This window comes from Canis lupus, chromosome 19 (assembly GCF_011100685.1).
Source record: "Canis lupus familiaris isolate Mischka breed German Shepherd chromosome 19, alternate assembly UU_Cfam_GSD_1.0, whole genome shotgun sequence".
Taxonomy (NCBI): domain Eukaryota; kingdom Metazoa; phylum Chordata; class Mammalia; order Carnivora; family Canidae; genus Canis; species Canis lupus.
The window spans coordinates 22,822,356-22,847,737 of record NC_049240.1 but is presented as its reverse complement, the minus strand read 5'-3'; the positions used below and the strand labels follow the sequence as shown (position 1 = coordinate 22,847,737).

Sequence of the window (25,382 nt, the reverse complement as noted above, 5' to 3'; positions counted from 1 at the left end):
AAGACAATGCAGAAACCTTAACTGGATCTTGGTTTGAAAGTAGACTACTATAAAAATCTGTATTTGAAAAATTGAGGAAATTTGGAAAAAGAGGAAGTTTTAGCTTATATTAGATAATGATTTTTTTAGGTATGATACTGGTATTTGGCTATAATAAGAGAATACTTTTATTTTCAGGAAATGCCTAATGAAGTATTTAGGGAAGAAGTGTCATATCTTTAATTTATGCCCACATGTGCACACATGCACATACACAAACATTATCATCACACATGAGAGGCCTTGAACATTCCAATCCACACCAGGATGGATTATTTCCTGATTTCTATACATACCACACTTTTAAGATCTAACCCTTTGTACATACTCCTCTATGTATATGAAATGCCAAAGGTGGCCCAATCCTTCTAAAAGATGCTCAATTATCTTTGAAGACAATGTCAAAGTCTCTCCTGTGAAGTTAGTCCTGCTTTCCACAGTGGATGCTGGTTGCACCTTCCTCTGCAATCCCAACATCTATTGAACTTATTTCTGTTGTAAAATTTACTTCACTTGAAATTTTTCTATCCGTCAACTCCTGCAAAATAAAGGCCATGTTCTATCTACCTGTATAGTCTATATCCTTGCAGAGTTTTCAACCTGCATTATATGCATGGTAATTGTAAATTGGTCAAATGATTCAATAAGTAAGTAAATTTCAAAATTAGAGTTCTGAATGTTCCATGACTTACCAGTAGCAGCATAGGAGGTTGATCGTAAGAAACTCAAACTCTGGGCTCATGGCAACTGTGGCCAATACAATGGGTTCAACATATGCTATTGTCTTTCAGACACAGGATGTATTCATTTCCCAGCCTCACTGTAATTATGCTAGAATTATCTAGTTGGATTGAAGTGATATAAGTCCCGTCTAAGCCTAGTTCTTAAAAAGATCTTCCATGATCCTCAGCTCTTTATATTCTTACTGTAGTGGTCTTGGGCCATGTTTCATGTGGAATGGCTTCAAAATAGAGGAGGACATCCTACATTAAGACTGGCTTGAATGAGATATAAACTGTATAATAGTATAAACTTATACTATTAAGCCACCGAGACTTAGAGGCTGGTTTGTTACTGTAACATTGTATATTTTATCCTAATTACTAACTACTCTGTAGGGCTCCTTTTAGTGAAGTCATTAGAAGACATTATCTAACCCTATCTGCCAAAATGAGGATGTGCAAATAGCTTCCTTTCTGGATAGTTACAGGATTTGTGAGTTCAGGAAAAAGAAACTGGTAATAGATGAGACAGTGGTATTTCATTAGAATTGGACAGAGAGATATAGAAAGTGGAAGTGGGAAGGTGCTAAAATCAAATTTTGTGGTTTCTTCTACTCATTCTTCTTCCAATTTCATTCATTTGATGTACTGAATAATTTCTTGTAATAAATGTAGAGTGTTCCAGGCATAGCACACAAGATCAGGGTACTGAGAGAGAGAGAGAGAGAGAGAGAGAGAGAGAGAGTCATTCTTGCAGGCTTTTTAGATGACAATGAGCAGTATTTGGCTGAAAACTCAGTGACTCCTTACCATTTTTCATGTGCCAGATCAAAGGATTAAGCTAACACAAAGTAAAATATTTAAAGGAAAAGAAGATATTACAAATTAACTCACATGATTTGTTGAAGGAAGTGCAATTGCCTTTTCTATTAAGCAAAATAAAATGTTTTATATAAAAGAAAATCTAAATGGAGCTAGAATTCCCACTCTCAGCCCTACATTATGTAATGATACATATGCAGTTACCATAAAAATGAAATATTTAAAAATTAACAAAATTTAAGTAAATGGTTGGTGGATGATAAGAACCAGGCATGTCACTGCTGATTGAGAATTTACAAGTAAACAATGAAAGGATGCTATAAAGACCTATATGATTAGAGTTGAAGACAATATAAACTCATGTTCAGCTTAATACAGATACAAATGGTTACATAGAGAATTATATATAAATATATGCATATAAACAGGTCAGTAGATTCACATGTATTTCCTGGCTCTTTTACTTAAAGGAGACTAGAAGGAATCACATACCAGTAGCAGAGAGCACATCTGGTGCTCAAATCTTTGTTTTTAATACCATTTTCCAAGAAAAAAACCTGGATTTTCCAATATATGTACTTTTTATTTGCTGTTTTTGTTTTATTCCACTAGCTAGGTGTTACATCCTGAATGTTTGTATACCCCCTTGTAATTCATAGATTGAAGCCCTGACCAGTGTGGCTTTGTTTACAAATAGGGCTCCTATGGAAATAACTAAGGCTATACAATTAAGGTTAGTAGGGGCCCTAATCAATAGGATTACATATTCTTATAAGAATGATCACCAGAAAACTTCCTAGTTTGCTCTTTCTCTGCTATGGGAGGACACAGTGATAAGCTGCCATCTGCAAGCCAGGAAGAGGGCTCTCACCAGAATTTCACTTCACTGGCACTCTGATCTTGGACTTTGAGCTTCCAGAACTATGAAAATAAATGTCTATTGATTTTTTAAGATTTTATTTATTTACTTGACACACACACACACACAGAGGGAGAACAAGCAGGGGGAGGTGCAGAGGGAGAGGGAAAAGCAGGCTCTCCTGAGCAGGGAGCCTAACACGAGGATTGATTCCAGAAACCTGGGATCATGACCTGAGCTCAAGGCAGATGCTTAGCCAACTGAGCCACTCAGGTGCCCTTGAATGTCCATTGTTTAAGCCACTCAGCCTGTGGTGTTTTCTGTGGTCTATTTTTTTTTTTAGCCCATAAAGTAATATACAGTGATTTTAAATATGACGTTGAGTAGAAGTAGTGAGAGGTTATGAGGATATCTCTATTTTACTCATGATCTTAGTGGGAAAGCTTCCATTTCCTTACCAACAAATATGAGGTTAACTTTATGGGTTTCAGTTTGTTTTGGGGGGGACTACTTTTTTTTTATAGATATTCCTAATCAAACTGATAAAGTTCCCTTCTATTCCTAGTTTATGAGAGTTTTTATCATGAATGGTTTTAGGCTTGTATCAAATGTCTTTCTGCAATACTTGATTTGTTCATATGATTTTTATTCTCTAGTCTGTTGATAAGGTAGATTAAGTTGATTTTTCAGATAGTAAAATATCCTTGCATACCTGGAATAGATCCCACTTAGTCATGTTGTATATATATTTTTACACTTTTTTGATATTGTTAGCTAACATTTTGTGAAGAATGTATGTTTACAAAATACATTAGTCTGTCCTTTCTTTTCTTAAAATGTCTTTCTCTTGTTTTGGTATTAGGGTCATAGTGGCATCATCAAATGAGTTAAAGGATATTCTTTCCACTTACATTTTGCGAAAGATATTTGGTAAAACTGGAGTTAATTCTTCCTTAAATATTTGGCAGAATTCAACAGTGACTCTATCTGGTCCCAGTACTTCCTTTTTGAAAATTTTATTAGCTATTGATGAAATTTCTTTAATAGAGATGGGTCTTTACCAATACCAATTATCTATTTCTCCCAGAGTGATTTTAAGTAACTGGTACATTTAATCTAATTTTTCAAACTTGTAGGTGTAGTGCTTCTTGTAGTTTTCCTTTATTAACAGTTTACCTTCCATGGGATGTGTGGTGGTGATCTGGCATTCATTTTTCATAATGATAATTTGCATCTTACTCTGTTTTTCTTGGTTAGTGTGTTTATTGGTTAATTAAGTTAATTGATCCTCTCAAAGAACCAGCTTTTGACTTCATTAATTTTCCTTTATGTTTTCAAGTTCATTGATTTATGCTTTAATTTTTTTCTTTTCTCCTTTTGCCTTATGCATAAATTTCTATAGTTTCCTAAGATGATCTTAGGATGCAGCCAATGCTATAATTTCCATATAAGCACTGCATTTGTTTCAATACTACAAATTTTGATAAATTGTATTTTCATTTTCATTAGTTCACAATACATTTTAAATTTCTTTTTTAAAAAAATATTTATTTATTTATGATAGACACAGAGAGAGAGAGAGAGAGAGAGAGAGAAAGAGAGAGGGAGAGGCAGAGACACAGGCAGAGGGAGAAGCAGGCTCCATGCACCGGGAGCCTGATGCGGGACTCGATCCCGGGTGTCCATGATCGCGCCCTGGGCCAAAGGCAGGCGCCAAAGCACTGCGCCACCCAGGGATCCCCAGTTCCTCTGGTTCTTTTGATAAGTCATGGCATGGTATATCTTTCTCCATTCCTTTATTGTAACCTATTTGAGTTGTTATATTTAATGTGGGTTTCTTGTCAACACACATAGTTATGTCATTTTTTAATCCACTCTAAGTGATTATTGGTAGAAATGGATTAATATCTACTCATTATTAACAACTTTTTTTTCTATTTGTTGTTTGTTCTTTATGTTTTTATGTTCCCCTTTTTTACCTTGCTTTTTAATTGACTGTTTTATATCATCCCGTTTTACCTCCCTGTTTAGCATACCAATTACACTTTTTAAAAAATGAGTAGTTGCTCCAGATTTTTAAGAATCCAAAATTCCTTTAAAATAACAAAGTATCATTCACATGTGTACAGTTACCTAAAACTGATTGCTCTGTTCCATCCTTAGGATACTGTTGCCATTCTTTCCACTTATTTATAGCTATAAATACCTAATGTACAATTACTATTATTACCTAAGGCAGTTATCTTTTAGATCAATTAAAAATAAGAAAAAATAAAGATTTTATTTCAATTGTATTTATTCTTTCTCAGACACTACTCTTTTTGTTATGTAGGTATTAGGTGCTTGAAGAATGATTAATACTTCCTGAAGAACATGTCTGCTGGCAATAAATTAAATTAGATTTGTCTGTGAAAGTATTTATTTCCCTTTCACTTTTGAAGGGTAATTTTGCTGAATAAAGAATTATTGGTGAGGAAGTTGTTTTTCAGGAGTGGGACCAGTAGTGGCCGCGACAGCCTCAGGTCTGGGGGAGTCATGGAGCTTTTTTTTTTTTTTTTAATCTCATGGATATAGCAAATAGACATGTCTTCATGAGGCAGGGGTGGGAAGATGGGCAAAGTGGGTGAAGAGGGCCAAAAGGTGCAAGTTTCAAGTTATAAAAAGTCTCAAGTATGTAATGTACAGCATGGTGACTATAGTTAATGAGACTCTATTGCCTATTTGAAAGTAGCTAGGAGAGTGGATTTTAAAAGTGCTTATAAAAAAATGTATATCTAGGTTTGGTGACAGATGCTCACTGGAATATTGTGATGATCTTCTGTAATACATATAAATATTGACTTATGATGTTGTACTACTAAAACTAATGTTACAAGTCAATGATAACCTCACTTTTTAAATTTATTTTAAAATTTTTATTTATTAATTAAATTAATTTATATGAGAGAGAACAAGCAAGTGAGTGGGGGCAGAGTAGAAGAAGAGGGAGAGAATCTCAAACAGATTCTGCACTTAGTGTGGAGCCCAACAAGGGGCTTGATCCCAGGACCCTGAGATCATGACCTGAGCTGAAACCAAGAGTCAGATGCTTAACTGACTGAGCCACCCAGGTGTCAATGATATTCCATTTACAAAGAGAGGAAAAAAGAAAATTCTAGCCCGATGAGTCAGCCCCTGGCAAGTGTCTTGGGGATGTGGCGCCTTCAACCATGTGCTAGGAGGTCACATCTGGAACAGTGATGGTAACTGCAGCATCCCCAACTGCAGCCTGTAAAGAAGGTTCCAGGCTGTGGGTGTGGACACAATGAGGAGTCTCCTTTACTCATAAAACTGATCCAGAAGTGCAGCTGCTGTTCTGACACCCACATTGACATTCATGGCTTTTCCAGCATCTAGAGGCCACCTTTGTCACCTGGTTTGTGGCCTTTCTTACATCTTCAAAGTCAGCAGCGTGGCATTTTTTACTCTACTCTCTTTTTGTTTGAATGGCTTCTGACAAGAACTGTACTATAGTTGTTTTCCTTATTCCTCTGTGAGGTGTCAGCCCCTTCCCCTGGCCTCTCTAACTACTTAGATGTAGCTCCTCTTCGGAATTTACTCTTCCTGGTACTTCTCTGAGGTTCCTGGTTATCAGTCTGGATGCCATTAATTTTGGAAATTCTTGGCCCTTTTTGTTTTGAATATTTTTAATGTTTTGTTGTCTCTACTTCTGACATTCCAATTATACCTATGTTCCACACTTTGAAATGTCACACAGTTCTTGGATATCCTCTTCTATTTATTTGTTTTGCTTTGTTTTGGTTCTTTTCTCTCTCTCTCTTTGTATTTTATTCTGGCCAATGTCTTTTGCTCTATCTTTTAGCTCACTGACTCTTTTCTTGGGCTTAGTGATAAGCCCATCAAAGGCATTCTTTATTTATTTGGCAGTGTTTTTTATTTAGAACATTTCCTTTTAATTATTTTTTGGATTTTCACTTTTCACTTGCATTACTCATCCTTTATTTCACATTGTCTAATTTTTCCACTGGAGTTTTTATCAATTATACATATTTTCAATTCCCTATTTGATAATTCCAACAAAGGTATCATAGCTGAGTCCAGTTCTGATGCTTGCTTTGTGTCTTCAGATTGTGTATATATTTTTTTTTCCTCATGGCATGCCTTATAATGTTATGTTGAAAGCTGGACATGTTGCATCAGGTACTAGAAACTGAGGTAAAAAGGACTTTAATGTGAGGACTGATGTTAAACTATGAGTCAGGCTGTGTTTTGTCTTTAATACAGCTATAAGTGCCAAAAGCTGCAAAGTCCTTTTCTCTCTCTCTGTTTTTTAATGGTATACTATTTTGACTTTGGACTTTTCTAAATATTTCCTCTTCATGGAAATCTGCATCTGTCAGTTCTTTCAGCTGTAACTCTTTGCTATTATATTGGAGTCCAATTGGTGTGGTAGAAACATATGAAGGAGGGGAAGAATCCTATAATGATTATTGGGCTTATGTCTCTTGGCTACATATGTTCAGTTTTCTTCAGCTTATTTCTATCCTCTGAGGTGAAAACAGGAGGCTAGAAGGAACCAAAATAAAAGCAAAGCTCCTTCCCCAGCTTTGGGGATAATGCTCTGGCAATGCCATTTCCCCTGAATATCAGGCCTTCATTATGGAGAATATTCTGGGCATATTTCACAAGGCTTTTATTTTTTTATTTTTGTGTATATTCCAGATAGTTAATATACAGTGTAATATTAGTTTCAAGTGTATATAATGACTGAACATTTCCATACAACACCAGGCACTAATCACAACTGCACTCCTTAATCCCCATCACCTAGTTAACTCATCTCCCACCCACCTCTGCTCTGTTAACCATCAGCATGGTTAAGAGTCTGTTTCTTGGTCTCTCTCTCTCTCTCTCTTTTTTTTTTGCCTGTTTTGTTTCTTAAATTCCACATATAAGTGAATCCTGTTGTATTTATATTTTATTGACTGACTTATTTTGCTTAGCATTATACTCTTTAGCTTCATCCATGTTTTTTATTAATGGATTTTTTATTGAAGTTTGATTTGCCAACATATAGTATGACACCCAGTGCTCATCCCATCAAGTGCCCTCCTCAGTGCCCATCACCCAGTCACCCCACCCCCCTGCCCACCTCCCCTTCCACTACCCCTTGTTCATTTCCCAGAGTTAGGACTATATATACTGGAATATTGGGGTATGTAAATATATATATCATTCATGCATTATATATATATATGTGTGTGTGTGTGTGTATATATATATATATACACACACACACACATGTATATACATTCATACTGCTTCTTTATCCATTCATCAGTTGATGGACACTTGGGCTACTTCCATATCTTGGCAATTATAAATAATGCTGCTATAAACATAGAGATTCAAATATCCCTCTGAATTACTGTTTTTATATTCTTTGCAAAACTACCCATGAGTACAATTGTTGGATGATAGGGTAGCTCTATTTTTAACTTTTTGAGGAACTTCTATACTGTTTCCCACAATGGCTGCACCAGTTTGCATTCTTACCAACAGTACATGAAAGTTCCTTTTTCTCCACATCCTAACCAACACCTGTTGTTTCTTGTGTTGTTGGTTATAGGCTTTTTTTTTTAATTTTTATTTATTTACGATAGTCACACACACACAGAGAGAGAGAGAGAGAGAGAGAGAGGCAGAGACACAGGCAGAGGGAGAAGCAGGCTCCATGCACCGGGAGCCTGACGTGGGATTCGATCCCGGGTCTCCAGGATCGTGCCCTGGGCCAAAGGCAGGCGCTAAACCGCTGCGCCACCCAGGGATCCCTGGTTATAGGCTTTTTGACAGGTGTGAGGTGATATCTCATTGTAGTTTTGGTTTGCATTTCCCTGATGATGAATGATGTTGAGCATCTTTTCTTATGTCTGCTGGCCATCTGTATTCTTCTTTGGAGAAGTGCTTGTTCATTTCTTCTGCTCATTTTTAGTTGTGTTATTATTTTATTTTTGTTTTTTTGGATGCTGAGTTGTGTAAGTTTTTCATATATTTTGGATACCTACCCTTTACTAAATATGTCATTTGCTAATATCTTCTCCCATTCAGTATGTTGCCTTTTAGTTTTGCTGATTGTTTCCTTTGCTGTGCAGAATATTTTTATTTTGATGTAATCCCAATAGTTTATTTTTGCTTTTATTTCCCTTGCCTCAGGAGACAGATCTAGAAAAAAAATTGCTCTGGCCATTGTTGAAGAAGATACAGTCTATGTTCTTTTCTATGATTTTGGTGGTTTCAGGTCTCATATTTAGGTATTTAGACCATGTTGAATTTATTTTTGTGTATGGTGTAGTAAAGTGGTTCAATTTCATACTTTTTAGCACATTGCTATCTATTTTCCCCAATACTGTTTGTTAAAGAGACTTTCCTTTTCCCATTGGATATTTTTTTTTTTTAAATTTATTTACGATAGTCACAGAGAGAGAGAGAGAGAGAGAGGCAGAGACACAGGCAGAGGGAGAAGCAGGCTCCATGCACCGGGAGCCCGACGTGGGATTCAATCCCGGGTCTCCAGGATCGCGCCCTGGGCCAAAGGCAGGCGCTAAACCGCTGCGCTACCCAGGGATCCCTCCCATTGGATATTTATTACTGCTTTGTTGAAGATTAATTGACCATCTAGTTGTGGCTTCATTTCTGGGTTTTCTATTCTTTTTTTTTTTTTTTCAAAGATTCCATTTATTTATTTGAGAGAGAGAGAGAGAGAGAGAGGCAGACACAGGCAGAGGGAGAAGCAGGCTCCATGCAGGAAGCCTGACGTGGGACTCGATCCTGGATCTCCAGGATCAGGCCCTGGGCCAAAGGCAGTGCTAAACTGCTGAGCCACCCAGGCTGCCCTGGGTTTTCTGTTCTTTTCTATTGATCTATGTGTCTATTTTTGTTCCAGTCTCATACTGTTTTGATCACTGTGGTTTTGTAATATAATCTGAAGGCCAGAATTATGGTGCTTCCAGCTTTATTTTTCTTTTTCAATATTGCTTTGGCTATTCAAGGTCTTTTGTGGTTCCATACATATTTTGGAATTATTTGTTCTATTTCTGTGAAAAATGCTGATGGTATTTGGACAGGGATTGCATTGAATGTGTAGATTGCTATGGGTAGTATAGACATTTTAACATTTGTTCTTCCAATCCATTAGCATGGAATATTTTCCCATTCCTTTGTTTCCTCTTCAATTTCTTCTATTAGTTTCTTTTATAGTTTTCAAACTACAAGTCCTTTGCCTCTTTGCATAGGTTTATTCCTAGATATCTTATGGTTTTTTGTTTTTTTGAGGTAATTGTAAATGGGTTATTTTCTTAATTTCTCTTTCTGTTGCTTTACTTTTAGTGCATATAAATGCAACATATTTTGGTACATTGATTTTGTATCCTGTGACATTACTGAATTCCTTTATTAGTACTAGCAGTTTTTTAGTGGTATTTTTAGGGTTTTCTATACATAGTATCATGTCATCTGTGGATATTGAAAGTTTTGCTTCTTCCTTACTGGTTTGGGTGCCTTCATTTCCTTTTGTTCTCTTATTACTGTGGCTAGGATTTCCAATACTGTGTTCAATAAAAGTTATGAGAGTGAGTTTCCTTGTTTTGTCCCTGACCTAAGGGGAAAGCTATCAGTTTTTCCCCATTGAGGATGGTATTTGCTATTTTTCATTTATGATCTTTACTATTGAATTATGCTCCTTTTAAGCCTACATTGTCAAAGGCTTTTATCATGAATAGATGTTGTGCTTTGTTAAATGCTTTTTTTGTGTCTATTGAAATTATCATATGGTTCTTTCCCTTATTGATGTGATATATCATCTTGATTGATTTGGAAATACTGAACCACCCTCGAAACCAGAGAATAAATCCCACTTGATCGAAGTGTATGATTTTTTTTTAATGTATTGTTGAGTTCTGTTTGCTGGTATTTTGTTCAAGATTTTTGAATCTATGTTCAACAAGAATATTTGTCTGTAGTTCTCTTTTCTTCTGTGGTGTCTTTATCTGCTTTGGTATTAAATAATTCTGGCCTCAGAATAAATTTGAAAAATTTTCTTCCTTTCCTATTTTTTGAAATAGTTTGTGAAGACTGTATATTAACCCTTCTTTAAATTTTTGATAGAGGGGTATCTGAGTGGCTCAATCAGTCAAGCATCCGACTCTTGATTTTGGCTCAGGTCATGATCTTGGTGTCCTGAGATTGAGCCCTGCACTGGGCTCCATGCTCATCACAGAGTTTACTTGGGATTCTCTCTCCCTCTGTGCCCCACTTCAACTTGAACTCTCTAAATAAATAAATAAAAATAATATTTTTTTAAAAAATGCTTTATTTATTTATTCATGAGAGAGAGGGGAGAGAGGCAGAGAAATAGGCAAAGGGAGAAGCAGACACCATGCAGGGAGCCCAAAGTAGGACTCAATTCCAGGACTCCAGGATCACGTGCTGAGACGAAGGCAGACACTCGACCACTGAGCCACCCAGGTGTTCCAATAAATAAAATTAAAAAAAATAAAATTTTGGCAGAATTCACCTGTGAAGCCATCTGGCCCTGGACTATTGTTTGTTGGGGAACTATTTTGTTTATTTCTTTGTTTATTATTGAGTCAATTCCTTTTCTGGTTATCAGTTTGTTCACATTTTCTATTTCTTCCTATTTTAGTTTTGGTAGTTTCTAGGACTTTATCCATTCCTTCTAGGTTGTCCAGTTTTTTGATATATAGTTTTTAAAATATTCTCTTATAATTGTTTGTATTTCTATGGTGTTGGTTATTATTTTCCCTCTATTTTTGTGATTTATTATTTATGAGTCCTTTCTCTTTCTTGATGTCTGGCTGCAGGCTTATCAATTTTATAGATTATTTCAAAGAACTGGATCCTGGTTTTACTGATGTGTTCTGTTGTCTTTTTAGTTTCCATATCATTTATTCCTGTACCAATTTTCATTATTTCCTTCTTTCTTCTGGTTTTAGGCTTCTCTATTGTTCTTTACCTGTTTCCTTTAGGTATAAAGCTAGGTTGTCTATTTGAGGTTATTTTTTTCTTCTCAAAGTATTACTGTAAATTTCCATCTTAGAACCCCTTCTGCTGCATCCCAAACGTTTTGGACCTTTGTGTTTTCATTTCATTTGTTTCCATTATTGCTTACTTCTTTTATTTTCTGGTTGAACCATTCTTTTTTTACTTGAATGCTATTTGATTTTCATGTATTTGTGGATTTTTTCTTGTGGTTGAATTGTAATTTCATAGCATTGTGGCTAAAAAAGATGCATGGTATGACTTTGATCTTCTTGAATTTATTGAGGCTTGTTTTTTGGGCTAAAATGTGATATATTCTGGAGAATATTCCATGTGAACATGAAAAGAATATGTATTCTGCTGTTTTAGGATGAAATATTTTGAAAATATCTGTTAAATCCATCTGTTCCACTGTGTTATTTAGAGCCATTGTTTCCATGTTGATTTTCTGTTCGGATGATCTCTCCATTGATGTACATAGGGTGTCAAAGTTCCTTACTATTATTGTATTATTATTTATTAGTTCCTTTATGTTTGTTATTAACTGTTTTATGTATTTGAATGCTCCTATATTTGCAATTGTTATATCGTCTTGTTGAATTGTCCCTTTTATTATGATATAGAATCCTTCATCTCTTGTTGTAGTCTTTATTTTAAATTCTATGTTGTCTTATATAAGTATTGTTACCCTACCTTTGTTTTGACATCTATTTATGTGATTGATAGATCTTTCTCCATCCCCTAACTTTTAATCTGCATGTGTCTTTAGGTCCTAAATGAATCTCGTGTAGGCTGCACATACACGGGGCTTGTTTGTTTTCCATTCTGATGCCCTATGTCTTTTGATTTGAGCTTTCCATTTATATTCAAGGTAATTATTCACAAATATATATTTATTGTCATTTTATTGTTTGTATTGATTGTTCTGATGATTTTCTCTGATCCTTTCTTGTCATTCTCTCTTTCATCATTTACTGATTTTCTTTAGTGATAGATTATTTTTTCTCTTTATTATTTTCATGTTTTTTTTAGTGGTTTTTGAAATATGGTTACCATTAGGTTTGTATATGACCTCTTCTCCATAGTCATCTATATTGAGATGATGGTTATTTAAATTTGAACTCATTCTTTACTCCTCTCCTCCCATGTTTTAGATACATGTTGTCATATTAATTATCCTTTAATTTTGTGAGTTCTTTCACTGCTTTTTACTGTTTTTTTATTCATACCTTTAGACACCCTTTAACTTTGAGATGCAGCTTCTTCTCTATATTTCGCTGTAGAGTGTTCTGCCAGTCTTTGGATTGTTCTCTATTTACTTGGATGCAGATGATATCTAGTTATAATCATGGGATGGAGTGAGCTCAGAGTCCTCCTACACCACAATCTTCCCTTGCATCGACCTCAGCATTTTAAACATATCACCTGATTTGCTTCTAGCTTCATTGGTTTTATTGAGAAATCAGCTGTGAATCTTTTTACGGATACGTTGTACACAAAAAGTTGCTTTTCTCCTGCTGTTTTCTTGTCCCTGTCATCTGACAGTTTGATTATAATGCTTTTGGTGTGAATCTATTTTTTAAAATTTATTTTTATTGGAGTTCAATTTGCCAACATATAGCATAACACCCAGTGCTCATCCCGCCATGTGCTCCGCTCAGTGCCTGTCACCCAGTCACCGCCACCGCCACCAACCTCCTTTTCCACAACCCTTGTTAGTTTCCCAGAGTTAGAAATCTCTCATTTTCTGTCTCCCTCTCTGATATTTCCCACTCATTTTCTCTCCTTTCCCCATTATTCCCTTTCACTATATTTTATATTCCCCAAATGAATGAGACCATATAATGTTTGTCCTTCTCCGATTGACTTATTTCAATCAGCATAATAACCTCCAGTTCCACCCACGTCGAAGCAAATGGTGGGTATTTGTCATTTCTAATGGCTGAGTAATATTCCATTGTTTACCTCTTCTTTATCCATTCATCTTTCGATGGACACTGAGGCTCCTTCCACAGTTTGGCTATTGTGGACATTGCTGCTATAAACACCAGGGTACAGGTGTCCCAGCATTTCACTGCATCTGTATGTTTGGGGTAAATCCCCAGCAGTGCAATTGCTGGATCGTAGGGCAGGTCTATTTTTAACTCTTTGAGGAACCTCCACACAGTTTTCCAGAGTGGCTGCACCAGTTCACATTCCCACCAACAGTGCAAGAGGGTTCCCCTTTCTCCACATCCTCTCCAACATTTGTTATTTCCTACCTTGTTAATTTTCCCCGATCTCACTGGTGGAGGTAGTATCTCATTGTGGTTTTGATTTGTATTTCCCTGATGGCCAGTGATGCAGAGCATTTTCTCATGTGCTGGTTGGCTATGTTGTGCTATGACTTCCACTGTGAGATTTCTGTTCACCTGTTTTCTCCATTTCATGATTGGATTGTTTGTTTCTTTGCTGTTTTGTTTAATAAGTTGTTTATAGATCAAGATCATGGATACTAGTCCTTTATCTGATAGGTCATTGGCAAATATGTTCTCCCAATCTGTAGGTTGTCTTTTAGTTTTGTTGACTGTTTCTTTTGCTATGCAGAAGTTTCTTATCTTGATGAAGTCCCAATAATTCATTTTTGCTTTTGTTTCTCTTCCCTTCAATGATGTATCTTGCAAGAAGTTACCGTGGCCAAGTTCAAAAGGGGTGTTGCCTGTGTTCTCCTCTAGGATTTTGATGGAATCTTGTCTCACATTAAGATCTTTCATCCCTTTTGAGTTTATCTTTGTGTATGGTGTAGGAGAATGGTCTAGATTAATTCTTCTGCATGTGGATGTCCAATTTTCCCAGCACTATTTTTGAAGAGACTGTCTTTTTTCCAGTGGATTGTCTTTCCTGCTTTGTTGAATATTAGTTGACCATAAAGTTGAGGGTCCACTTCTGGATAATCAGTTCTGTTCTACTGATCTATGCATCTGTTTTTGTGCCAGTACCACACTGTCTTGATGACTACAGCTTTGTATTACAACCAGAAATCTGGCATTGTGATGCCCCCAGCTATGGTTTCCTTTTTTAATATTCCCCTGGCTATTCGGGGTCTTTTCGGATCCCACAGAAATCTTATGATGATTTGTTCCAACTCTCTGAAGAAAGTCCATGGTATTTTGATAGGGATTGCACTGAACATGTAAATTGCCCTGAATAGCATTGACATTTTCACAATATTAATTCTTGCAATCCATGAGCATGGACTATTTTTCCATCTCTTTGTGTCTTCCTCAATTTCTTTCAGAAGTGTTCTGTAGTTTTTAGGGTATAGATCCTTTACCTCTTTGGTTAGGTTTATTCCTAAGTATCTTATGCTTTTGGGTGCAATAGTAAATGGGGTTGACTCTTTTCTCTTTCGTCAGTCTCACAGTTATTGTATAGAAATGCCACTGATTTCTGGGCGTTTTTTATTCTGTCACATTGCTGAATTGCTGTATGAGTTCTAGCAATCTTGGGGTGGAGTCTTTTGGGTTTTCTAAGTACAGTATCATGTCATCTGGTAAGAGGGAGAGTTTGACTTCTTTGCCAATGTGAATGCATTTTATTTCTTTTTGTTGCCTGATTGCTGAGGCTAGGACTTCTAGTACTATCTTGAATACCAGTGGTGAGAGTGGACAACCCTATCCTATTCCTGATCTTAGGGGAAAGGCTCCCAGTGTTTCCCCACTGAGAATGACATTTGCTGTGGGTTTTTCGTAGATGGCTTTTAAGGTGTTGAGGAATATTCCATCTATCCCTACACTCTGAAGAGTTTTGATCAGGAATGGATGCTGTATTTTGTCAAATGCTTTCTCTGCATCTATTGAGAAAATCATATGGTTCTTGGGTTTTCTCTTGCTGATATGATCAGTAACATTGATTGCTTTTGAGTGTTGAACCAGCCTTATATCCCAGGGATAAATCCCACTTGGTCATGGTGAATAATCTTCTTAATGTATTGTTGGATCCTTTTGGCTAGTATCTTGTTGTTCATCAGGTATATTAGTCTATAAATCTCCTTTCTGGTGGGGTCTTTGTCTGGTTTTGGAATTAAGGTGATGCTGACTTTATAGAACGAGTTTCGATGTACTCCATCTCTTTCGATCTTTATGAACAGCTTTAGCATAATAGGTACGGTTTCTTCCTTAAACGTTTGAAAGAATTCCCCTGGGAAGCCATCTGGCCCTGGAATTTTGTGTCTTGGGAGGTTTTTGATCACTGCTTCAATTTCATCCCTGGTTATCAGCCTGTTCAGGTTTTCTATTTCTTCCTGTTCTAGTTTTGGTAATTTTTGGTTTTCCAGAAATGTGTCCATTTCTTCTAAATTGCCTAATTTATTGGCATAAAGCTGCTCATTTTAAGTTTTTAAAATCATTTCTATTTCCTTGGTAGTGGTGGTGATCTCTCCTTTCTCATTCATGATTTTATTAATTTGAATCTTGTCTCTCTTCTTTTTAATAAAGCTAGATAATAGTTTATCTATCTTATTAATTCTTTTAAAGACACAACTCCTGGTTTTGTTAATCTGTTCCACAATTCTTCTGGTCTCTATTTCATTGAGTTCTGCTCGAATCTTTATTAACTCTCTTCTTCTGCTGGGTGTAGGTTCTATTTGCAGTTTTTTTCTCCAGCTCCTTTAGGTTTAAGGTGAGCTTTTGTATTTGAGTTCTTTCCAGTTTTTTGAGGGAAGCTTATATTGCTATGTATTTCCCCCTCAGGACTGCTTTTGCTGCATCCCAAAGATTTTGAAGGGTTGTATCTTCATTCTCATTAGTTTCCATGAATCTTTTAATTTGCTGGTTGACCCTTTCATCCTTTAGCAGGATGGTCATTAACCTCCACGTGTTTGAAAATCCTTCCAAACTTCTTCTTGTGATTTAGTTCTAATTTCAAAGCATTATGGTCTGAGAATATGCAGGGGATAATCCCAATCTTTTGGTATCAGTTTAGACCTGATTTGTGACCCAGTATATGGTGTATTCTGGAGAAACTTCCAAGTGCACCTGAGAAGAATGTGTATTCAGTTGCGTTTGGATGTAAAGTTCTGTAAATATCTGTGAAATCCATCTGGTCCAGTGTATCATTTACAGTTCTTGTTTCTTTGGAGATGTGGTGCTTAGAAGACCTATTGATTGTAGAAAGCACTACATTCAAGTCACCAAGTATAAGTGTATTATCTAAGTATGTCTTAACTTTGATTATTAATTGATTGATATATTTGGCAGCTCCCACATTGGGGGCATAGATATTGATGATTGTTAAGTCCTCTTGTTGGATAGATCCTTTAAGTATGATATAGTGTCCCTCTTCATCTCTTACTACAGTCTTTGGGATAAACTTTAATTTATCTGATATAAGTATGGCTACCCCTGCTTTCTTTTGAGGACCATTTGAATGGTACATGGTTCTCCAACCTTTTATTTTCAGGCTCTAGGTGTCCTTATGTCCAAAATGAGTCTGTTGTAGACAGCAAATAGATGGGTCCTGCTTTATTATCCAACCTGAAACCCTGCGCCTTTTGATGGGATCATTAAGCCCATTCACGTTCAGAGTTACTATTGAAAGATATGAATTTAGTGTCAACATACTACCTATTCAGTCCCTGTTTTTGCGGATTTTTTCCTTGGACTTCCTCTTTCTTTTACAGAGTCCCCCTTAGTATTTCTTGCAGAGCTGGCTTGGTGGTCACATATTCTTTCAGTTTCTGCCTATCTTGGAAGCTCTCTATCTCTCCTTCTATTCTGAATGAGAGCCTTGCTGGATGAAGTTTTCTTGGCTGCATGTTCTTCTCATTTAGGGCCTTGAATATATCCTGCCAACCCTTTCTTGCCTGCCAGGTCTCTGTGGAGGGGTCTGCTGTTAATCTGATATTTCTCCCCATAAAGTTAGAGATTTCTTGTCTCTTGCTGCTCTAAGGATTTTCTCTTTATCTTTGGAATTTGCAAGCTTCACTATTAAATGTCGAGGTGTTGAGAAGTTTTTATTGATTTTAGGGGGAAATCTCTCTATCTCCTGGATCTGAATGCCTGTTTCCCTTCCCACATTAGGAGAGTTTTCAGCTGGGATTTGTTCAATACATATTCTGGACCTCTGTCCCTTTCGGTGCCCACAGGAACCCCAATTAAAGATAGATTTTTCCTTCTGAGGCTGTCACTTATTTCCCTTTACCTATCCTCATGATCTTTTAATTGTTCTTTTTTCCTCAGTTTCCCTCCTTGCCATCAACTTGTCTTCTATGTCACTCACCCGTTCTTCTACCTCATTAACCCTCATCATTAGGATCTCCTGTTTGGATTGCATCTCATTCAATTTATTTTTTAATTTCGGCCTGATTAGATCTAAATTCTGCAGTTATGAAGTCTCTTGAATCCTTTATGTTTTGTTCTAGAGCCACCAGTAGCTTTATATTTGTGCTTCTGAGTTGGCTCTCTGAAATTGGATTGTAATACAAATTTTGTAACTCTGTGGGAGTAAGGACTCTTTCTGATTCTTTTAAGATGAGTTTTTCCTTCTAGTCATTTTGCTCAGTGCAGAATGGCCAATAACAAGTTGTACTGGAAAAAGGAGAAAAAGAGAGAAAAAAAGTAAAAAAAAAAAAAAAAAAAAAGAAAGAAGGAGGGTGGGAAGTAGACAGAAAACAAAAAACAAGGACGAGTATCTTCTGATTCTATATACTGTAAATCCCTCGACTTCCCCTGAAACTTTCCAGTGCTGTTTGGCCAATAACTTGCTTTTCCCCGTCCTTCTAGCTGGTCTTCTGGGGGAGGGGCCTGCTGTGCTGATTCTCTATTGTGTGCACCTGGGGGAGCTGCCCAGCCCCCTGCCAGGTGATGGCTCAGTGGGATTTGTTTATCCTGTGAGGCCCCTGCTCAGTCCCAGGTACAAGGTGACACCAGGAGGAACAACAAAAGTGGCCCCGGCCAGCTATCCAGCCTTAGAGTCAGCCCCTGCAGTAACTACCAGAGCTCTCATTCCCCAGGGGCCTGGATGCTCCGGGGGAGGGGCCTGCTTATCTGCTCAGCTCGGGGCCCACTGGCGGCAGGAGCGTCCTTGCTGTTCTGTATCCTCCCGGCCTCTATCTGTCCCGTGGGGAGCGCCGGATCTTGGGCTGTCCCCTGGCACCCGGGGCTCAGGGGCCTGCACCGCTGTAATCCCACTCCTATGGCGTGCAGCCCCTGCCTCCCCACCCCCCCACGTGGAGCCACTGCTGAGCTGCTCCTGGGGCCCTGCCAGCCGTGCACGCTCCAGGCCTTTAGGGAGCTTGGCCCCCTCATATGTGGCATGCTCTTCCCTGAGGCACAGGTGCTCTGTTAGTGTCCCTGGGAGCCTGAGGGCATCCCTGGCCCTCCTGGGATCCTGCTCCAACTCCCTGAGAGCAAGCGCCTTTCCCTTCGGGAAGACTGGTGAAGCTCCTGCTTCTCCAGGACTGGGCTTTCCTGTCCTGGAGGCACTCGCCCCACCTTTGCCTGCTCCTCGTGGGGACCCTCCCCCTTGGATGCTTTTTTATTTCTTTATTATTTTTTCCCATCTTCCTACCTTTTTTTTAAAATTTTTATTTATTTATGATAGTCACACACACAGAGAGAGAGAGAGAGAGGCAGAGACACAGGCAGAGGGAGAAGCAGGCTCCATGCACCAGGAGCCCGATGTGGGATTCGATCCCGGGTCTCCAGGATCACGCCCTGGGCCAAAGGCAGGCGCCAAACCGCTGCCACCCAGGGATCCTGCCATCTTCCTACCTTGATAGAAGCGCAAACTCTTCTCACTGTAGCATTCCAGCTGTTCTCTCTTTAAGTCTCAGGCTGAATTCGTAGGTTTTCAGGATTATTTGAAAGTTACTTAGGTAAGTTGGTAGGGACAGGTGACTTGGGGACCCTACTCTTTAGCTATCTTGCCGAGAATCCTGGTGTGAATCTATTTAAGAGCATCTTAGAGTTTGTTGAGATATTTGATTTATAGATTTATGTTTTCATGGATCTTTGAAAATATTTACACATTATTTTTTCAAGGATTCTTTCTTCCTCTTTCTCTCTCTTCTCTCCATTTGTAATTCCTATAATTTTTGTATTAGTATATTTGACGGTTTTCCATAGGTCCTCAGGCTCTACTTGCTTTTAATTATTTTTCTATCTTCTAAGATTTCATAATTTCAATAGTCTTATCTTCAAGTTTGCTGGTTATTCTGCCAGCTCAAATCTACTATTGAACTACTCTAGTCAAATTTTCACTTCATTTATTTTTTTCGTTCTTTTTGAGGGGCTCCAGAATTTTTATGTGATTGTTTTATTTTTATGTGATTTAGAGTCTGAATCTAATAGGTCCAGTTTCTGGACTTCCTCAAAGTTTTTTTTATGTAAATGGTCCATACTCTGATTCTTTGTATTTCTCATAAATTTGTTGTTGTTGGTATTGTTGAATATAATGTGCCAATTCTGGAAATTAAATTCTTCCCCTTTCCCAGAGTTTGCTATTGTGGTGGTTTTTTTTATTGCTACAATTATCCATCTGTTCAGTGATTTTTCCAAAGAATATATTCTTTATATTGGCCATATCCCATCCGGTCAATAAGGTATCTTCTGTTATCTCAGTGATCAGCCAATGACATAACAATGGTCTCCTTAAATGGCTGAAGTCAACAATAGAAAAAACAAACAAACAAACAAACAAACAAACAAACAAACAATATTCCCTCAGTCTTTAAAGCTTGGATATGAGCTGGGTACTACTTTAATCATAAGCCAAGCCTCCAATGAATTTTCATGAGCTATTGATTCCCACTCACATGGAGTCAATAGATCTGCCAAGTGTAAGCATGAGGTCTTTAATATCTTTTCCAAGCATGTGTCTAGTCCTGTGCATAGGCATTGCACTCTTTGTTTGTGTGATAGGCCTTGTGAATCTTTATTCTCCCAGTAAACCTTCTCATTGGCTTCCTTGTTCAAGTCCTTTTGGGTTTGTATGCTGCTCATGCTATCCACCATCCTATGTCCCAGGGAGACATAGTGTGTGTATATTTAAACCATTCAAAAAACAGTACCTAGAAATTCACTCTATCCTAAGGGCAGTGGGCAAAATGAAGGCCACACTCTGTGCCACTCCATCAGAAAAGTAAAAGACAATTCAAAGTGCACAACCATAGTATTTTAAAAACATGGTCCATTTTAGCTCCCTGGAACTAGTGATTCACAGTAGGGATGTGTTGCACAATCCTCACAGTAACTAGAACGAAAGAATGGGGGATGATAGGTGGGCAAAAGTGCCACTATGCTCTATGTTGCCCTTTAATTCATTAAATAATCCCTGGTTTCTATTAATTTCAGATTAGATTTTAGAGATAAGGTATCTTCTGTTATCTCAGTGATAATAAGATAATTAGATTTTAGAGATTTTCCAAAAATGTTAATTCTGTTAGTTTTATTGATGTGAATCATAGGATTGAATTGCAGATACTGAGCCATCCTTGCATCTCTGGAATAAGTCCTACATGATCATTATAAAGGATCCTTTTAAAGCATTGTTAAATTTGGTTTCCAAATATTTTGTAGAAGAGTTTGCATGTATGTTTATCACAAATATTGGCCTGTGAGTTTCTTTTTTTGAATTAATTTGAAAGATATCAGTATTAAATCCTTTTTGAACGTTGGATGTTTGTCAGAAATCTTGGCCCATGAGTTTCTTTTTTTTTTTTTTAAGAATTTGAGAGAGATCAGTATCAAATCGTCTTTTTTTATAATAAATTTATATTTTATTGGTGTTCAATTTGCAAATATACAGAATAACACCCAGTGCTCATCCCGTCAAATGCCCCCCTCAGTGCCCATCACACATTCACCCTCACCCCCTGCCCTCCTCTCCTTCAACCACCACTAGTTCGTTTCGAGAGTTAGGAGTCTTCATGTTCTGTCTCCCTTTCTGATATTTCTTACCCATTTCTTCTCCCTTCCCTTCTATTCGCTTTCATTATTTATATTCCCTAAATAAATGAGACCATATAACGTTTGTCCTTCTCCGATTGACTCATTTCATTCAGCATAATACCCTCCAGTTCCATCCACATCTAAGCAAATGGTGGGTATTTGTCATTTCTAATGGCTGAGTAATATTCCATTGTATACATAGACCACAACTTCTTTATCCATTCATCTTTCGATGGACACTGAGGCTCCTTCCACAGTTTGGCTACTGTGGACATTGCTGCTAGAAACATCGGGTGCAGGTATCCCTGCGTTTCATTGCATCTGCATCATTGGAGTAAATCCCCAACAGTGCAATTGCTGGGTCATAGGGCAGGTCTATTTTTAACTGTTTGAGGAACCTCCACACAGTTTCCAGAGTGGCTGCACCAGTTCACATTCCCACCAACAGTGCAGGAGGGTTCCCCTTTCTCCTCATCGTCTCAAACATTTGTGGTTTCCTGCCTTGTTAATTTTCCCCATTCTCACTGGTGTGAGGTGGTATCTCATTGTGGTTTTGATTTGTATTTCCCTGGTTGCAGGTGATGCAGAGCATTTCCTCATGTGCATGTTGGCCATGTCTATGTCTTCCTCTGTGAGATTTCTCTTCATGTCTTTTAACCATTTCATGATTGGATTGTTTGTTTCTTTGCTGTTGAGTTTAAGAAGTTCTTTATATCTTGGAAACTAGCCTTTATCTGATATGTCATTTGCAAATATCTTCTCCCATTCTGTAGGTTGTCTTTTAGTTCTGTTGACTGTATCCTTTGCTGTGCAAAAGCTTCTTATCTTGATGAAGTCCCAATAGTTCATTTTTGCGTTTGTTTCTTTTGCCTTCGTGGATGTATCTTGCAAGAAGTTACTGTGGCCGAGTTCTAAAAGGGTGTTGCCTGGGTTCTCCTCTAGGATTTTGGTGGAATCTTGTCTCACATTTAGATCTTTCATCCATTTTGAGTTTATCTTTGTGTATCTTTGTGCAAGAGAGTGGTCCAGTTTCATTCTTTTACATGTGGATGTCCAATTTTTCCAGCACCATTTACTGAAGAGACTGTCTTTCTTCCAGTGGATAGTCTTTCCTCCTTTATCGATTATTATTTGACCATAAAGTTGAGGGTCCACTTCTGGATTCTCTATTCTCTTCTATTGATCTATGTGTCTGTTTTTGTGCCAGTACCACACTGGTGGTACTTGATGACCACAGCTTTGTAGTACAACCTGAAATCTGGCATTGTGATACCCCCAGCTATCGTTTTCTTTTTTAAAATTCCCCTGACTATTCGAGGTCTTTTCTGATTCCACACAAATCTTAAAAGAATTTGTTCTAACTCTCTGAAGAAAGTCCGTGGTATATTGATAGGTATTGCTTTGAATGTGTAAATTGCCCTGGGTAGCATTGACATTTTCACAATATTAATTCTGCCAATCCATGAGCATGGAATATTTTTTCATCTCTTTGTGTCTTCCTCAATTTCTTTCAGAAGTGTTCTATAGTTTTTAGGGTATAGATCATTTACCTCTTTAGTTAGGTTCATTCCTAGGTATCTTATGCTTTGGGGTGCAATTGTAAATGGGATTGACTCCTTAATTTCTCTTTCTTCAATTTCATTGTTAGTTTATAGAATGCCACTGATTTCTGGGCATTGATTTTGTATCCTGCCACACTTCCACATTGCTGTATGAGTTCTAGCAATCTTGGGGTGGAGTCTTTTGGATTTTGTATGTAGAGTATCATGTCATCGGTGAAGAGGGCGAGTCTCCCTTCTTCTTTGCCAATTTGAATGCCTTTAATGTCTTTTTGTTGTCTGATTGCTGAGGCGAGGAATTCTAGTATTATGTTGAATGGCAGTGGTGAGAGTGGACATCCGTCTTGTTCCTGATCTTAAGGGAAAGGCTCCCAGTGCTTCCCCATTGAGAATGATATTTGCTGTGGGTTTTTCGTAGATGGCTTTTAAGATGTTGAGGAATGTTCCCTCTATCCTTACACTCTGAAGAGTTTTGATCAGGAATGGATGCTGTAGGGATCCCTGGGTGGCGCAGCGGTTTAGCGCCTGCCTTTGGCCCAGGGCGCGATCCTGGAGACCCGGGATCAAATCCCACATCGGGCTCCCAGTGCATGGAGTCTGCTTCTCCCTCTGCCTGTGTCTCTGCCTCTCTCTCTTTGTGACTATCATAAATAAATAAATAAAAATTAAAAACAAAAAAGGAATGGATGCTGTATTTTGTCAAATGCTTTCTCTGCATCTAATGAGAGGATCATATGGTTCTTGAGATGCTGATATGGTGAATCACACTGATTGTTTTACAAGTGTTGAACCAGCCTTGTGTCCCGGGGATAAATCTTACTTGGTCATGGTGAATAATTTTTTTAATGTACTGTTCGATCCTATTGGCTATTATCTTGTTGAGAATTTTTGCATCCATTTTGATCAGGGATATTGATCTATAATTCTCCTTTTTGGTGGGGTCTTTGTCTGGTTTTGGAATTAAGGTGATGCTGGCCTCATAGAAGGAATTTGGAAGTACTCAATCTCTTTCTGTCTTTCCAAACAGCTTTAATAGAATAGGTATGGTTTCTTCTTTAAATATTTGATAGAATTCCTCAGGGAAGCCATCTGGCCCTGGATTTTTGTGTCTTGGGAGGTTTTTGATGACTGCTTCAATTTCCTCCCTGGTTATTGGCCTGTTCAGGTTTTCTATTTTTTCCTGATCTAGTTTTAGTAATTTGTGGCTTTCCAGAAATGCGTCCATTTCTTCTAGATTGCCTAATTTATTGGGGTATAGCTGTTCATAATATGTTTTTAAAATCGTTTGTATATCCTTGGTGTTGGTAGTGATCTCTCCTTTCTCTTCATGATATTACTAATTTGAGTCTTCTCTATCTTCTTTTTAATAAGGCTGGCTTATCTATCTTATTAATTTTTTCAAAGAACAAACTCCTGGTTTGTTGATCTGTTCCACAGTTCTTCTGGTCTCAATTCCATTGAGCTCTGCTCGAATCTTTATTAACTCTTCTTCTGCTGGGTGTAGGATCTATTTGCTGTTTTTTCTCTAGCTCCTTTATGTGTAAGGTTAGCTTTTGTATTTGAGTTCTTTCCAGTTTTTGGATGGATGCTTGTATTGCGATGGATTTCCCCCTCAGGACTGCTTTTGCTGTATCCCAAAGATTCTGTATGGTTGTATCTTCATTCTCATTAGTTTCCATGAATATTTTAATTCTTCCTTAATTTCCTGGTTAACCCTTTCATCTTTTAGCAGGATGGTCTTTAACCTCCACGTGTTTGAAATCCTTCCATGCTTCTTATTGTGATTTAGTTCTAATTTCAAGGCATTATGGTCTGAGAATATGCAGGGGACGATCCCAATCTTTTGGTATCAGTTCAGACCTGATTTGTGACCCAGTATGTGGTCTATTCTGGAGAAAGTTCATGTGCACTTGATAAGAATGTGTATTCAGTTGAGTTTGGATATAAAGTTCTGTAGATATCTGTGAAATCCATCTGGTCCAGTTTATCATTTAAAGCTCTTGTTTCTTTGGAGATGTTGTGCTTAGAAGACCTATCACGTGTAGAAAGTGCTAGATTGAAGTCACCAAGTATAAGTGTATTATTATCTAAGTATGGCTTAACTTTGGTTATTAATTGACATATTTGGCAGCTCCCACATTCGGGGCATATATATTGAAGATTGTTAAGTCTCTTCTTGGATAAATCCTTTAAGTATGATATAGGGCCCCTCTTCATCTCTCACTACAGTCTTCAGGGTAAATTTTAGTTTATCTGATATAAGGATTGCTACCCCTGCTTTCTTTCAAGGCCATTTGAATGGTAAATGGTTCTCCAAACTTTTATTTTCAGGCTCTTGGTGTCCTTCCGTCTAAAATGAGTCTCTTGTAGACAGCGAATAGATGGGTCCTGCTTT

The 25,382-nt window shown here is 37.6% G+C and overlaps 1 long non-coding RNA gene across 2 annotated transcripts in view; it reads left to right on the top strand.

Moving 5' to 3' along the window:
* LOC111091051 overlaps window positions 1–25,382 on the top strand; it is a 72,760-nt gene that overhangs the window by 21,922 nt on the left and 25,456 nt on the right. The window lies entirely within an intron of this gene.